This window comes from Neoarius graeffei, chromosome 15 (assembly GCF_027579695.1).
Source record: "Neoarius graeffei isolate fNeoGra1 chromosome 15, fNeoGra1.pri, whole genome shotgun sequence".
In the NCBI taxonomy this organism is placed as follows: domain Eukaryota; kingdom Metazoa; phylum Chordata; class Actinopteri; order Siluriformes; family Ariidae; genus Neoarius; species Neoarius graeffei.
Genome location: NC_083583.1, coordinates 26,434,743 through 26,452,656, shown reverse-complemented (window position 1 = coordinate 26,452,656; position 17,914 = coordinate 26,434,743).

Genomic DNA, 17,914 nt, shown 5'->3' with positions numbered 1-17,914 from the left:
CATGCTTTCACCTAGAGACATGATTCAAACTCTAAAACGTAGGAAAACTTCTCCTCTGTGGATCTGGCATTCAACTTTTCTGCTAGGTTTTACACTTTCGGATCAGGCCCGGTTCAAACGCCATGTGGTTTCTGGGAGAAAATCCGGCTTTTGAATGGGTGTCTATTGCGTTACACACCAGTGCGCCTCGTTAACTCAGAGTGTAGGCGGCTTCAAAAAAAAGCTCAAAATTTCTCACTTAAACTGTGTTTTCATCCACAAATTTCACTCTACAGACATGATTTTCTCAAAAGTAGTAGGAAAACTTGTCCTGATTCACACAATGTGTCTACCTAAACGGTAGGATTTACGGTTTTTGAATGACAAGCCTCAAAGTGAGGAGAGCACAGGTGAGCGGCCTCATTGACTCCCAGTATAAACGTTGCTGAAAAGTCACTCGTTTTTAACTCCCTGTAGCGTCCTCATTTTTAACAATACAAACAAAAAAATACATCATTTTATTCAGGAGACCCTTCTAGCGCTCACTGTGAAAGAATTTTGTGAATAGCTGCTTCCGTTGTCGAGTTATTTGTCATTGTTCGAGGTCTGGTCTGTAGTAAAACACAGCCCAAAATTCAAGACCTTGTGTGTTTTAGCTCATTGACATGCATTATAAACGGGATAGAAAAGTCACTCGTTTTTAAATCGCTCTAGTGTCGTTATTTTTAAGAGTACAAACAAAAAAATACATAATTTTATTCAGGAGACCGTTCTAGCGCTCACTGTGAAAGAATTTTGTGAATAGCTGCTTCCGTTGTCGAGTTATTTGTCATTGTTCGAGGTCTGGTCCGTAGTAAAACACAGCACAATATTCAAGACCTTGTGTTTCTTAGCTCATTGACTCACATTATAAACGTGAGTGAAAAGTCACTCGTTTTTAAATCGCTCTAGTGTCGTTATTTTTAAGAGTACAAACAAAAAAATACATCATTTTATTCAGGAGACCCTTCTAGCGCTCAGTGTGAAAGAATTTTGTGAATAGCTGCTTCCGTTGTCGAGTTATTTGTCATTGTTCGAGGTCTGGTCCGTAGTAAAACACAGCACAATATTCAAGACCTTGTGTGTCTTAGGTCATTGACACACATTATAAACATGAGTGAAAAGTCACTCGTTTTTAAATCGCTCTAGTGTCGTTATTTTAAAGAGTACAAACAAAAAAATACATCATTTTATTCAGGAGACCCTTCTAGCGCTCAGTGTGAAAGAATTTTGTGAATAGCTGCTTCCGTTGTCGAGTTATTTGTCATTGTTCGAGGTCTGGTCCGTAGTAAAACACAGCACAATATTCAAGACCTTGTGTTTCTTAGCTCATTGACTCACATTATAAACGTGAGTGAAAAGTCACTCGTATTTAAATCGCTCTAGTGTCGTTATTTTTAAGAGTACAAACAAAAAAATACATCATTTTATTCAGGAGACCCTTCTAGCGCTCACTGTGAAAGAATTTTGTGAATAGCTGCTTCCGTTGTCGAGTTATTTGTCATTGTTCGAGGCCTGGTCCTTCATAAAAAAAACAGTAGAAAACTCCAGCCCTTGTGTGTCAGCCTCACCTTAGCCGCCCACTTTATTAGGAACACTTCTGTTCGTACATACAAACTACAAACACTCTTCTTAGAGTTTAGAGTTTATTTTATTTTTAAAAGTGACAGTGCACAAATTAAACATTATCCTTGTGTTAAGGACAGATGTCTGTCCCAGGTTATAGCAGTACATGCTAATTTCCGCCTGTAGTCACTTTGGTCATACTCTTGAATAGGTCTTCTTCATGATGGCTGCTGTCTCGAGCACACACACGATCATTGCATTGAAACATCATTGCGGGTCACACATTCACGGCCAGCGAACATGCGTGAGCGAATTGCTTCGCGCACTGCATCCTCTCACAATTTCCCCCGGGGAATTGTCCGGTCTAGTTAGGATGCAGTGCTGCAGCACAGCAACCTATGGGCTCCCCTAGGGGAGCCCATAGGTTGCAGTGCAAAGCACTGCAACTATTGTTCTTCTACGTATTTCTTCTTCTTCTTCTTCTTCTTATTATTCCTACGCAAATTTTGATTTCGAATAACTCAATAACCGTACGTCGCACACAGACAAACAATATATCAAAACGTGCGGCTCGATCGGACTCGCTATGCTATTACTTTTCTCTGTAGAATACGATTTTTTCGCGACGTAGTCGCGAAAAAATCGCCCCAAAAAACCCCATTCATTTCTATGGAATTAATTGAAAAAAAAGCACTTTTTCAATGTTTTTCAAACATCCACTGCTCTGGCATGCTTTCACCTAGAGACATGATTCAAACTCTAAAACGTAGGAAAACTTCTCCTCTGTGGATCTGGCATTCAACTTTTCTGCTAGGTTTTACACTTTCGGATCAGGCCCGGTTCAAACGCCATGTGGTTTCTGGGAGAAAATCCGGCTTTTGAATGGGTGTCTATTGCGTTACACACCAGTGAGGGTCGTTAAACTTAGAGTGTAGGCGGCTTCAAAAAAAAGGTCAAACTTTCTCGCTTAAACTCCGTTTTCAGCCACAAATTTCACTCTACAGACATGATTTTCTCAAAAGTAGTAGGAAAACTTGTCCTGATTCACACAATGTGTCTACCTAAACGATAGGATTTACGGTTTTTGAATGACAAGCCTCAAAGTGAGGAGAGCACAGGTGAGCGGCCTCATTGACTCCCAGTATAAACGTTGCTGAAAAGTCACTCGTTTTTAACTCCCTGTAGCGTCCTCATTTTTAACAATACAAACAAAAAAATACATCATTTTATTCAGGAGACCCTTCTAGCGCTCACTGTGAAAGAATTTTGTGAATAGCTGCTTCCGTTGTCGAGTTATTTGTCATTGTTCGAGGCCTGGTCCTTCATAAAAAAACAGTAGAAAACTCCAGCCCTTGTGTGGCAGCCTCACCTTAGCCGCCCACTTTATTAGGAACACTTCTGTTCGTACATACAAACTACAAACACTCTTCTTAGAGTTTAGAGTTTATTTTATTTTTAAAAGGGACAGTGCACAAATTAAACATTATCCTTGTGTTAAGATCAGATGTCTGTCCCAGGTTATAAAAAAAAAAATCGTCACAAAAAAACCCCATTCATTTCTATGGAATTAATTGAAAAAAAGCACTTTTTCAACGTTTTTCAAACGTCTGCTGCTCTGGCATGCTTTCACCTAGAGACGTGATTCAAACTCTAAAACGTAGGAAAACTTCTCCTCTGTGGATCTGTCATTCAACTTTTCTGCTAGGTTCTACACTTATATGCTCAAAATTTCAAACTTAAACTGTTTTCAGCCACAAATTTCACACTACAGACATAATTTTCTCAGAAGTAGTAGTCACACTTGTCCCAAAAAAAACCCATTAATTTCTATGGAATTAATTGGAAAAAAAAGCACTTTTTCAAACATCCGCTGCTCTGAGAAACTGAGAAGAGGGCAGCCGACAGGCCTCACCTTAGCCGCCCACTTTATTAGGAACACTTCTGTTCGTACATACAAACTACAAACACTCTTCTTAGTGTTTAGAGTTTATTTTATTTTTAAAAGGGACAGTGCACAAATTAAACATTATCCTTGTGGTAAGGACAGATGTCTGTCCCAGGTTATAGCAGTACATGCTAATTTCCGCCTGTAGTCACTTTGTTCATGCTCTTGAATAGGTCTCCTTCATGACGGCTGCTGTCTCAAGCACACACACGATCATTGCATTGAAACATCATTGCTGGTCACACATTCACGGCCGGCAAACATGCGTGACCGAATTGCTTCGCGCACTGCATCCTCTCACAATTTCCCCCGGGGAATTGTCCGGTCTAGTTAGGATGCAGTGCTGCAGCACAGCAACCTATGGGCTCCCCTAGGGGAGCCCATAGGTTGCAGTGCAAAGCACTGCAACTATTGTTCTTCTACGTGTTTCTTCTTCTTATTATTCCTACGCAAATTTTGATTTCGAATAACTCAATAACCGTACGTCGCACACAGACAAACAATATATCAAAACGTGCGGCTCGATCGGACTCGCTATGCTATTACTTTTCTCTGTAGAATACGATTTTTTCGCGACGTAGTCGCGAAAAAATCGCCCCAAAAAACCCCATTCATTTCTATGGAATTAATTGAAAAAAAAGCACTTTTTCAATGTTTTTCAAACATCCACTGCTCTGGCATGCTTTCACCTAGAGACATGATTCAAACTCTAAAACGTAGGAAAACTTCTCCTCTGTGGATCTGGCATTCAACTTTTCTGCTAGGTTTTACACTTTCGGATCAGGCCCGGTTCAAACGCCATGTGGTTTCTGGGAGAAAATCCGGCTTTTGAATGGGTGTCTATTGCGTTACACACCAGTGAGGGTCGTTTAGCTTAGAGTGTAGGCGGCTTCAAAAAAAAGGTCAAACTTTCTCGCTTAAACTCCGTTTTCAGCCACAAATTTCACTCTACAGACATTATTTTCTCAAAAGTAGTAGGAAAACTTGTCCTGATTCACACAATGTGTCTACCTAAACGATAGGATTTACGGTTTTTGAATGACAAGCCTCAAAGTGAGGAGAGCACAGGTGAGCGGCCTCATTGACTCCCAGTATAAACGTTGCTGAAAAGTCACTCGTTTTTAACTCCCTGTAGCGTCCTCATTTTTAACAATACAAACAAAAAAATACATCATTTTATTCAGGAGACCCTTCTAGCGCTCACTGTGAAAGAATTTTGTGAATAGCTGCTTCCGTTGTCGAGTTATTTGTCATTGTTCGAGGCCTGGTCCTTCATAAAAAAAACAGTAGAAAACTCCAGCCCTTGTGTGTCAGCCTCACCTTAGCCGCCCACTTTATTAGGAACACTTCTGTTCGTACATACAAACTACAAACACTCTTCTTAGAGTTTAGAGTTTATTTTATTTTTAAAAGTGACAGTGCACAAATTAAACATTATCCTTGTGTTAAGGACAGATGTCTGTCCCAGGTTATAGCAGTACATGCTAATTTCCGCCTGTAGTCACTTTGGTCATACTCTTGAATAGGTCTTCTTCATGATGGCTGCTGTCTCGAGCACACACACGATCATTGCATTGAAACATCATTGCGGGTCACACGTTCACGGCCAGCGAACGTGCGTGAGCGAATTGCTTCGCGCACTGCATCCTCTCACAATTTCCCCCGGGGAATTGTCCGGTCTAGTGTTATATTTGTTACTCTTCCTACGCAAATTTCGATTTCGATTAACTCAATAACCGTACGTTGCACACAGACAAACAATATATCAAAACGTGCGGCTCGATCGGACTCGCTATGCTATTACTTTTCTCTATAGAAAACGATTTTTTCGCGACGTAGTCGCGAAAAAATCGTCCAAAAAAACCCCATTCATTTCTATGGAATTAATTTGAAAAAAAGCACTTTTTCAACGTTTTTCAAACATCCGCTGCTCTGGCATGCTTTCACCTAGAGACGTGATTCAAACTCTAAAACGTAGGAAAACTTCTCCTCTGTGGATCTGGCATTCAACTTTTCTGCTAGGTTCAACACTTTCGGATCAGTCCCGGGTCAAACGCCATGTGGTTTCTGGGAGAAAATCCGGCTTTTGAATGGGTGTCTATTGCGTTACACACCAGTGCGCCTCGTTAACTCAGAGTGTAGGCGGCTTCAAAAAAAAGGTCAAACTTTCTCGCTTAAACTCTGTTTTCAGCCACAAATTTCACTCTACAGACATGATTTTCTCAAAAGTAGTAGGAAAACTTGTCCTGATTCACACAATGTGTCTACCTAAACGATAGGATTTACGGTTTTTGAATGACAAGCGTCAAACTGAGGACAGTGCAGCTGACAGGCTTCATTGACAACCATTATAAACGTGATAGAAAAGTCACTCGTTTTTAAATCGCTCTAGTGTCGTTATTTTAAAGAGTACAAACAAAAAAATACATCATTTTATTCAGGAGACCCTTCTAGCGCTCAGTGTGAAAGAATTTTGTGAATAGCTGCTTCCGTTGTCGAGTTATTTGTCATTGTTCGAGGCCTGGTCCTTCATAAAAAAAACAGTAGAAAACTCCAGCCCTTGTGTGTCTTAGCCTCACCTTAGCCGCCCACTTTATTAGGAACACTTCTGTTCGTACATACAAACTTCAAACACTCTTCTTAGAGTTTAGAGTTTATTTTATTTTTAAAAGGGACAGTGCACAAATTAAACATTATCCTTGTGGTAAGGACAGATGTCTGTCCCAGGTTATAGCAGTACATGCTAATTTCCGCCTGTAGTCACTTTGTTCATGCTCTTGAATAGGTCTCCTTCATGACGGCTGCTGTCTCAAGCACACACACAATCATTGCATTGAAACATCATTGCTGGTCACACATTCACGGCCGGCAAACGTGCATGACCGAATTGCTTCGCGCACTGCATCCTCTCACAATTTCCCCCGGGGAATTGTCCGGTCTAGTTAGGATGCAGTGCTGCAGCACAGCAACCTATGGGCTCCCCTAGGGGAGCCCATAGGTTGCAGTGCAAAGCACTGCAACTATTGTTCTTCTACGTATTTCTTCTTCTTCTTCTTCTTCTTATTATTCCTACGCAAATTTTGATTTCGAATAACTCAATAACCGTACGTCGCACACAGACAAACAATATATCAAAACGTGCGGCTCGATCGGACTCGCTATGCTATTACTTTTCTCTGTAGAATACGATTTTTTCGCGACGTAGTCGCGAAAAAATCGCCCCAAAAAACCCCATTCATTTCTATGGAATTAATTGAAAAAAAAGCACTTTTTCAATGTTTTTCAAACATCCACTGCTCTGGCATGCTTTCACCTAGAGACATGATTCAAACTCTAAAACGTAGGAAAACTTCTCCTCTGTGGATCTGGCATTCAACTTTTCTGCTAGGTTTTACACTTTCGGATCAGGCCCGGTTCAAACGCCATGTGGTTTCTGGGAGAAAATCCGGCTTTTGAATGGGTGTCTATTGCGTTACACACCAGTGAGGGTCGTTAAACTTAGAGTGTAGGCGGCTTCAAAAAAAAGGTCAAACTTTCTCGCTTAAACTCCGTTTTCAGCCACAAATTTCACTCTACAGACATGATTTTCTCAAAAGTAGTAGGAAAACTTGTCCTGATTCACACAATGTGTCTACCTAAACGATAGGATTTACGGTTTTTGAATGACAAGCCTCAAAGTGAGGAGAGCACAGGTGAGCGGCCTCATTGACTCCCAGTATAAACGTTGCTGAAAAGTCACTCGTTTTTAACTCCCTGTAGCGTCCTCATTTTTAACAATACAAACAAAAAAATACATCATTTTATTCAGGAGACCCTTCTAGCGCTCACTGTGAAAGAATTTTGTGAATAGCTGCTTCCGTTGTCGAGTTATTTGTCATTGTTCGAGGCCTGGTCCTTCATAAAAAAACAGTAGAAAACTCCAGCCCTTGTGTGGCAGCCTCACCTTAGCCGCCCACTTTATTAGGAACACTTCTGTTCGTACATACAAACTACAAACACTCTTCTTAGAGTTTAGAGTTTATTTTATTTTTAAAAGGGACAGTGCACAAATTAAACATTATCCTTGTGTTAAGATCAGATGTCTGTCCCAGGTTATAAAAAAAAAAATCGTCACAAAAAAACCCCATTCATTTCTATGGAATTAATTGAAAAAAAGCACTTTTTCAACGTTTTTCAAACGTCTGCTGCTCTGGCATGCTTTCACCTAGAGACGTGATTCAAACTCTAAAACGTAGGAAAACTTCTCCTCTGTGGATCTGTCATTCAACTTTTCTGCTAGGTTCTACACTTATATGCTCAAAATTTCAAACTTAAACTGTTTTCAGCCACAAATTTCACACTACAGACATAATTTTCTCAGAAGTAGTAGTCACACTTGTCCCAAAAAAAACCCATTAATTTCTATGGAATTAATTGGAAAAAAAAGCACTTTTTCAAACATCCGCTGCTCTGAGAAACTGAGAAGAGGGCAGCCGACAGGCCTCACCTTAGCCGCCCACTTTATTAGGAACACTTCTGTTCGTACATACAAACTACAAACACTCTTCTTAGTGTTTAGAGTTTATTTTATTTTTAAAAGGGACAGTGCACAAATTAAACATTATCCTTGTGGTAAGGACAGATGTCTGTCCCAGGTTATAGCAGTACATGCTAATTTCCGCCTGTAGTCACTTTGTTCATGCTCTTGAATAGGTCTCCTTCATGACGGCTGCTGTCTCAAGCACACACACGATCATTGCATTGAAACATCATTGCTGGTCACACATTCACGGCCGGCAAACATGCGTGACCGAATTGCTTCGCGCACTGCATCCTCTCACAATTTCCCCCGGGGAATTGTCCGGTCTAGTGTTATATTTGTTACTCTTCCTACACAAATTTTGATTTCGAGTAACACAATAACCGTACGTCGCACACAGACAAACAATGTATCAAAACGTGCAGCTCGATCGGACTCGCTATGCTATTACTTTTCTCTATAGAATACGATTTTTTCGCGACGTAGTCGCGAAAAAATCGTCCAAAAAAACCCCATTCATTTCTATGGAATTAATTGAAAAAAAAGCACTTTTTCAACGTTTTTCAAACATCCGCTGCTCTGGCATGCTTTCACCTAGAGACGTGATTCAAACTCTAAAACGTAGGAAAACTTCTCCTCTGTGGATCTGGCCTTCAACTTTTCTGCTAGGTTCTACACTTTCGGATCAGTCCCGGGTCAAACGCCATGTGGTTTCTGGGAGAAAATCCGGCATTTGAATGGGTGTCTATTGCGTTACACACCAGTGGACCTTGTTTAGCTCAGAGTGGAGAGAGGTTCAAAAAAAAGGTCAAACTTTCTCGCTTACACTCTGTTTTCAGGCACAAATTTCACTCTACAGACATGATTTTCTCAAAAGTAGGAGGAAAACTTGTCCTGATTCACACAATGTGTCTACCTAAACAATAGGATTTACGGTTTTTGAATGACAAGCCTCAAAGTGAGGAGAGCACAGGTGAGCGGCCTCATTGACTCCCATTATAAACGTTGCTGAAAAGTCACTCGTTTTTAACTCCCTGTAGCGTCCTCATTTTTAACAATACAGACAAAAAAATTACATCAGTCTATTCAGGAGACCCTTCTAGCGCTCAGTGTGAAAGAATTTTGTGAATAGCTGCTTCCGTTGTCGAGTTATTTGTCATTGTTCGAGGCCTGGTCCTTCATAAAAAAAACAGTAGAAAACTCCAGCCCTTGTGTGTCAGCCTCACCTTAGCCGCCCACTTTATTAGGAACACTTCTGTTCGTACATACAAACTACAAACACTCTTCTTAGAGTTTAGAGTTTATTTTATTTTTAAAAGGGACAGTGCACAAATTAAACATTATCCTTGTAGGAAAACTTGTCCTGATTCACACAATGTGTCTACCTAAACGATAGGATTTACGGTTTTTGAATGACAAGCGTCAAACTGAGGACAGGGCAGCTGACAGGCTTCATTGAAACCCATTGTAAACGTGAGAGAAAAGTCACTCGTTTTTAAATCGCTCTATTGTCGTTATTTTTAAGAGTACAAACAAAAAAATACATCATTTTATTCAGGAGACCCTTCTAGCGCTCACTGTGAAAGAATTTTGTGAATAGCTGCTTCCGTTGTCGAGTTATTTGTTATTGTTCGAGGCCTGGTCCTTCATAAAAAAACAGTAGAAAACTCCAGCCCTTGTGTGTCTTAGCCTCACCTTAGCCACCCACTTTATTAGGAACACTTCTGTTCGTACATACATACTACAAACACTCTTCTTAGTGTTTAGAGTTTATTTTATTTTTAAAAGGGACAGTGCACAAATTAAACATTATCCTTGTGGTAAGGACAGATGTCTGTCCCAGGTTATAGCAGTACATGCTAATTTCCGCCTGTAGTCACTTTGTTCATGCTCTTGAATAGCTCTTCTTCATGATGGCTGCTGTCTAGAGCACACACACAATCATTGCATTGAAACATCATTGCGGGTCACACATTCACGGCCAGCGAACGTGCGTGACCGAATTGCTTCGCGCACTGCATCCTCTCACAATTTCCCCCGGGGAATTGTCCAGTCTAGTTAGGATGCAGTGCTGCAGCACAGCAACCTATGGGCTCCCCTAGGGGAGCCCATAGGTTGCAGTGCAAAGCACTGCAACTATTGTTCTTCTACGTGTTTCTTCTTATTATTATTATTCCTACGCAAATTTTGATTTCGAATAACTCAATAACCGTACGTCGCACACAGACAAACAATACATCAAAACGTGCGGCTCGATCGGACTCGCTATGCTATTACTTTTCTCTATAGAATACGATTTTTTCGCGACGTAGTCGCGAAAAAATCGCCCCAAAAAACCCCATTCATTTCTATGGAATTAATTGAAAAAAAAGCACTTTTTCAATGTTTTTCAAACATCCACTGCTCTGGCATGCTTTCACCTAGAGACATGATTCAAACTCTAAAACGTAGGAAAACTTCTCCTCTGTGGATCTGGCATTCAACTTTTCTGCTAGGTTTTACACTTTCGGATCAGGCCCGGTTCAAACGCCATGTGGTTTCTGGGAGAAAATCCGGCTTTTGAATGGGTGTCTATTGCGTTACACACCAGTGAAGGTCATTATCTTAGAGTGTAGGCGGCTTCAAAAAAAAGGTCAAACTTTCTCGCTTAAACTCTGTTTTCAGCCACAAATTTCACTCTACAGACATGATTTTCTCAAAAGTAGTAGGAAAACTTGTCCTGATTCACACAATGTGTCTACCTAAACGATAGGATTTACGGTTTTTGAATGACAAGCCTCAAAGCGAGGAGAGCACAGGTGAGCGGCCTCATTGACTCCCAGTATAAACGTTGCTGAAAAGTCACTCGTTTTTAACTCCCTGTAGCGTCCTCATTTTTAACAATACAAACAAAAAAATACATCATTTTATTCAGGAGACCCTTCTAGCGCTCACTGTGAAAGAATTTTGTGAATAGCTGCTTCCGTTGTCGAGTTATTTGTCATTGTTCGAGGCCTGGTCCTTCATAAAAAAACAGTAGAAAACTCCAGCCCTTGTGTGGCAGCCTCACCTTAGCCGCCCACTTTATTAGGAACACTTCTGTTCGTACATACAAACTACAAACACTCTTCTTAGAGTTTAGAGTTTATTTTATTTTTAAAAGGGACAGTGCACAAATTAAACATTATCCTTGTGTTAAGATCAGATGTCTGTCCCAGGTTATAAAAAAAAAATCGTCACAAAAAAACCCCATTCATTTCTATGGAATTAATTGAAAAAAAGCACTTTTTCAACGTTTTTCAAACGTCTGCTGCTCTGGCATGCTTTCACCTAGAGACGTGATTCAAACTCTAAAACGTAGGAAAACTTCTCCTCTGTGGATCTGTCATTCAACTTTTCTGCTAGGTTCTACACTTACATGCTCAAAATTTCAAACTTAAACTGTTTTCAGCCACAAATTTCACACTACAGACATAATTTTCTCAAAAGTAGTAGTCACACTTGTCCCCAAAAAAACCCATTCATTTCAATGGAATTAATTGGAAAAAAAAAGGACTTTTTCAAACATCCGCTGCTCTGAGAAACTGAGAGGAGGGCAGCCGACAGGCCTCACCTTAGCCGCCCACTTTATTAGGAACACTTCTGTTCGTACATACAAACTACAAACACTCTTCTTAGAGTTTAGAGTTTATTTTATTTTTAAAAGGGACAGTGCACAAATTAAACATTATCCTTGTGGTAAGGACAGATGTCTGTCCCAGGTTATAGCAGTACATGCTAATTTCCGCCTGTAGTCACTTTGGTCATACTGTTGAATAGCTCTTCTTCATGACGGCTGCTGTCTCAAGCACACACATAATCATTGCATTGAAACGTCATTGCGGGTCACACATTCACGGCCAGCAAACATGCGTGACCGAATTGCTTCGCGCACTGCATCCTCTCACAATTTCCCCCCGGGGAATTGTCCGGTCTAGTGTTATATTTGTTACTCTTCCTACACAAATTTTGATTTCGAGTAACACAATAACCGTACGTCGCACACAGACAAACAATGTATCAAAACGTGCGGCTCGATCGGACTCGCTATGCTATTACTTTTCTCTATAGAATACGATTTTTTCGCGACGTAGTCGCGAAAAAATCGTCCAAAAAAAACCCCATTCATTTCTATGGAATTAATTGAAAAAGAAGCACTTTTTCAACGTTTTTCAAACATCCGCTGCTCTGGCATGCTTTCACCTAGAGACGTGATTCAAACTCTAAAACGTAGGAAAACTTCTCCTCTGTGGATCTGGCATTCAACTTTTCTGCTAGGTTCTACACTTTCGGATCAGTCCCGGGTCAAACGCCATGTGGTTTCTGGGAGAAAATCTGGCTTTTGAATGGGTGTCTATTGCGTTACACACCAGTGGACCTCGTTAAGGTCAGAGTGGAGAGAGGTTCAAAAAAAAGGTCAAACTTTCTCGCTTAAACTCTGTTTTCAGCCACAAATTTCACTCTACAGACATGATTTTCTCAAAAGTAGTAGGAAAACTTGTCCTGATTCACACAATGTGTCTACCTAAACGATAGGATTTACGGTTTTTGAATGACAAGCCTCAAAGTCAGGAGAGCACAGGTGAGCGGCCTCATTGACTCCCAGTATAAACGTTGCTGAAAAGTCACTCGTTTTTAACTCCCTGTAGCGTCCTCATTTTTAACAATACAAACAATACATCATTTTATTCAGGAGACCCTTCTAGCGCTCACTGTGAAAGAATTTTGTGAATAGCTGCTTCCGTTGTCGAGTTATTTGTGATTGTTCGAGGCCTGGTCCTTCATAAAAAAAACAGTAGAAAACTCCAGCCCTTGTGTGTCAGCCTCACCTTAGCCACCCACTTTATTAGGAACACTTCTGTTCGTACATACAAACTACAAACACTCTTCTTAGAGTTTAGAGTTTATTTTATTTTTAAAAGGGACAGTGCACAAATTAAACATTATCCTTGTGTTAAGGACAGATGTCTGTCCCAGGTTATAGCAGTACATGCTAATTTCCGCCTGTAGTCACTTTGGTCATACTCTTGAATAGGTCTTCTTCATGATGGCTGCTGTCTCGAGCACACACACGATCATTGCATTGAAACATCATTGCGGGTCACGCGTTCACGGCCAGCGAACATGCGTGAGCGAATTGCTTCGCGCACTGCATCCTCTCACAATTTCCCCCGGGGAATTGTCCGGTCTAGTGTTATATTTGTTACTCTTCCTACACAAATTTTGATTTCGAGTAACACAATAACCGTACGTCGCACACAGACAAACAATGTATCAAAACGTGCGGCTCGATCGGACTCGCTATGCTATTACTTTTCTCTATAGAATACGATTTTTTCGCGACGTAGTCGCGAAAAAATCGTCCAAAAAAACCCCATTCATTTCGATGGAATTAATTGAAAAAAAAGCACTTTTTCAACGTTTTTCAAACATCCGCTGCTCTGGCATGCTTTCACCTAGAGACGTGATTCAAACTCTAAAACGTAGGAAAACTTCTCCTCTGTGGATCTGACCTTCAACTTTTCTGCTAGGTTCTACACTTTCGGATCAGTCCCGGCTCAAACGCCATGTTGGTTCCGGGAGAAAATCCGGCTTTTTATGGGTGTCTATTGCGTTACACACCAGTGGACCTCGTTATGCTCAGAGTGGAGAGAGGTTAAAAAAAAAGGTCAAACTTTCTCGCTTAAACTCTGTTTTCAGCCACAAATTTCACTCTACAGACATGATTTTCTCAAAAGTAGTAGGAAAACTTGTCCTGATTCACACAATGTGTCTACCTAAACGATAGGATTTACGGTTTTTGAATGACAAGCCTCAAAGTGAGGAGAGCACAGGTGAGCGGCCTCATTGACTCCCAGTATAAACGTTGCTGAAAAGTCACTCGTTTTTAACTCCCTGTAGCGTCCTCATTTTTAACAATACAAACAAAAAAATACATCATTTTATTCAGGAGACCCTTCTAGCGCTCACTGTGAAAGAATTTTGTGAATAGCTGCTTCCGTTGTCGAGTTATTTGTCATTGTTCGAGGCCTGGTCCTTCATAAAAAAACAGTAGAAAACTCCAGCCCTTGTGTGTCAGCCTCACCTTAGCCGCCCACTTTATTAGGAACACTTCTGTTCGTACATACAAACTACAAACACTCTTCTTAGAGTTTAGAGTTTATTTTATTTTTAAAAGGGACAGTGCACAAATTAAACATTATCCTTGTGTTAAGGACAGATGTCTGTCCCAGGTTATAGCAGTACATGCTAATTTCCGCCTGTAGTCACTTTGGTCATACTCTTGAATAGGTCTTCTTCATGATGGCTGCTGTCTCGAGCACACACACGATCATTGCATTGAAACATCATTGCGGGTCACGCGTTCACGGCCAGCGAACATGCGTGAGCGAATTGCTTCGCGCACTGCATCCTCTCACAATTTCCCCCGGGGAATTGTCCGGTCTAGTTAGGATGCAGTGCTGCAGCACAGCAACCTATGGGCTCCCCTAGGGGAGCCCATAGGTTGCAGTGCAAAGCACTGCAACTATTGTTCTTCTACGTATTTCTTCTTCTTCTTCTTCTTCTTATTATTCCTACGCAAATTTTGATTTCGAATAACTCAATAACCGTACGTCGCACACAGACAAACAATATATCAAAACGTGCGGCTCGATCGGACTCGCTATGCTATTACTTTTCTCTATAGATTGCGATTTTTTCGCGACGTAGTCGCGAAAAAATCGCCCCAAAAAACCCCATTCATTTCTATGGAATTAATTGAAAAAAAAGCACTTTTTCAATGTTTTTCAAACATCCACTGCTCTGGCATGCTTTCACCTAGAGACATGATTCAAACTCTAAAACGTAGGAAAACTTCTCCTCTGTGGATCTGGCATTCAACTTTTCTGCTAGGTTTTACACTTTCGGATCAGGCCCGGTTCAAACGCCATGTGGTTTCTGGGAGAAAATCCGGCTTTTGAATGGGTGTCTATTGCGTTACACACCAGTGAAGGTCATTATCTTAGAGTGTAGGCGGCTTCAAAAAAAAGGTCAAACTTTCTCGCTTAAACTCTGTTTTCAGCCACAAATTTCACTCTACAGACATGATTTTCTCAAAAGTAGTAGGAAAACTTGTCCTGATTCACACAATGTGTCTACCTAAACGATAGGATTTACGGTTTTTGAATGACAAGCCTCAAAGCGAGGAGAGCACAGGTGAGCGGCCTCATTGACTCCCAGTATAAACGTTGCTGAAAAGTCACTCGTTTTTAACTCCCTGTAGCGTCCTCATTTTTAACAATACAAACAAAAAAATACATCATTTTATTCAGGAGACCCTTCTAGCGCTCACTGTGAAAGAATTTTGTGAATAGCTGCTTCCGTTGTCGAGTTATTTGTCATTGTTCGAGGCCTGGTCCTTCATAAAAAAACAGTAGAAAACTCCAGCCCTTGTGTGGCAGCCTCACCTTAGCCGCCCACTTTATTAGGAACACTTCTGTTCGTACATACAAACTACAAACACTCTTCTTAGAGTTTAGAGTTTATTTTATTTTTAAAAGGGACAGTGCACAAATTAAACATTATCCTTGTGTTAAGATCAGATGTCTGTCCCAGGTTATAAAAAAAAAATCGTCACAAAAAAACCCCATTCATTTCTATGGAATTAATTGAAAAAAAGCACTTTTTCAACGTTTTTCAAACGTCTGCTGCTCTGGCATGCTTTCACCTAGAGACGTGATTCAAACTCTAAAACGTAGGAAAACTTCTCCTCTGTGGATCTGTCATTCAACTTTTCTGCTAGGTTCTACACTTACATGCTCAAAATTTCAAACTTAAACTGTTTTCAGCCACAAATTTCACACTACAGACATAATTTTCTCAAAAGTAGTAGTCACACTTGTCCCCAAAAAAACCCATTCATTTCAATGGAATTAATTGGAAAAAAAAAGGACTTTTTCAAACATCCGCTGCTCTGAGAAACTGAGAGGAGGGCAGCCGACAGGCCTCACCTTAGCCGCCCACTTTATTAGGAACACTTCTGTTCGTACATACAAACTACAAACACTCTTCTTAGAGTTTAGAGTTTATTTTATTTTTAAAAGGGACAGTGCACAAATTAAACATTATCCTTGTGGTAAGGACAGATGTCTGTCCCAGGTTATAGCAGTACATGCTAATTTCCGCCTGTAGTCACTTTGGTCATACTGTTGAATAGCTCTTCTTCATGACGGCTGCTGTCTCAAGCACACACATAATCATTGCATTGAAACGTCATTGCGGGTCACACATTCACGGCCAGCAAACATGCGTGACCGAATTGCTTCGCGCACTGCATCCTCTCACAATTTCCCCCCGGGGAATTGTCCGGTCTAGTTAGGATGCAGTGCTGCAGCACAGCAACCTATGGGCTCCCCTAGGGGAGCCCATAGGTTGCAGTGCAAAGCACTGCAACTATTGTTCTTCTACGTGTTTCTTTTTATTATTATTAGGATGCAGTGCTGCAGCACAGCAACCTATGGGCTCCCCTAGGGGAGCCCATAGGTTGCAGTGCAAAGCACTGCAACTATTGTTCTTCTACGTATTTCTTCTTCTTCTTCTTCTTCTTATTATTCCTACGCAAATTTTGATTTCGAATAACTCAATAACCGTACGTCGCACACAGACAAACAATATATCAAAACGTGCGGCTCGATCGGACTCGCTATGCTATTACTTTTCTCTGTAGAATACGATTTTTTCGCGACGTAGTCGCGAAAAAATCGCCCCAAAAAACCCCATTCATTTCTATGGAATTAATTGAAAAAAAAGCACTTTTTCAATGTTTTTCAAACATCCACTGCTCTGGCATGCTTTCACCTAGAGACATGATTCAAACTCTAAAACGTAGGAAAACTTCTCCTCTGTGGATCTGGCATTCAACTTTTCTGCTAGGTTTTACACTTTCGGATCAGGCCCGGTTCAAACGCCATGTGGTTTCTGGGAGAAAATCCGGCTTTTGAATGGGTGTCTATTGCGTTACACACCAGTGAGGGTCGTTAAACTTAGAGTGTAGGCGGCTTCAAAAAAAAGGTCAAACTTTCTCGCTTAAACTCCGTTTTCAGCCACAAATTTCACTCTACAGACATGATTTTCTCAAAAGTAGTAGGAAAACTTGTCCTGATTCACACAATGTGTCTACCTAAACGATAGGATTTACGGTTTTTGAATGACAAGCCTCAAAGTGAGGAGAGCACAGGTGAGCGGCCTCATTGACTCCCAGTATAAACGTTGCTGAAAAGTCACTCGTTTTTAACTCCCTGTAGCGTCCTCATTTTTAACAATACAAACAAAAAAATACATCATTTTATTCAGGAGACCCTTCTAGCGCTCACTGTGAAAGAATTTTGTGAATAGCTGCTTCCGTTGTCGAGTTATTTGTCATTGTTCGAGGCCTGGTCCTTCATAAAAAAACAGTAGAAAACTCCAGCCCTTGTGTGGCAGCCTCACCTTAGCCGCCCACTTTATTAGGAACACTTCTGTTCGTACATACAAACTACAAACACTCTTCTTAGAGTTTAGAGTTTATTTTATTTTTAAAAGGGACAGTGCACAAATTAAACATTATCCTTGTGTTAAGATCAGATGTCTGTCCCAGGTTATAAAAAAAAAAATCGTCACAAAAAAACCCCATTCATTTCTATGGAATTAATTGAAAAAAAGCACTTTTTCAACGTTTTTCAAACGTCTGCTGCTCTGGCATGCTTTCACCTAGAGACGTGATTCAAACTCTAAAACGTAGGAAAACTTCTCCTCTGTGGATCTGTCATTCAACTTTTCTGCTAGGTTCTACACTTATATGCTCAAAATTTCAAACTTAAACTGTTTTC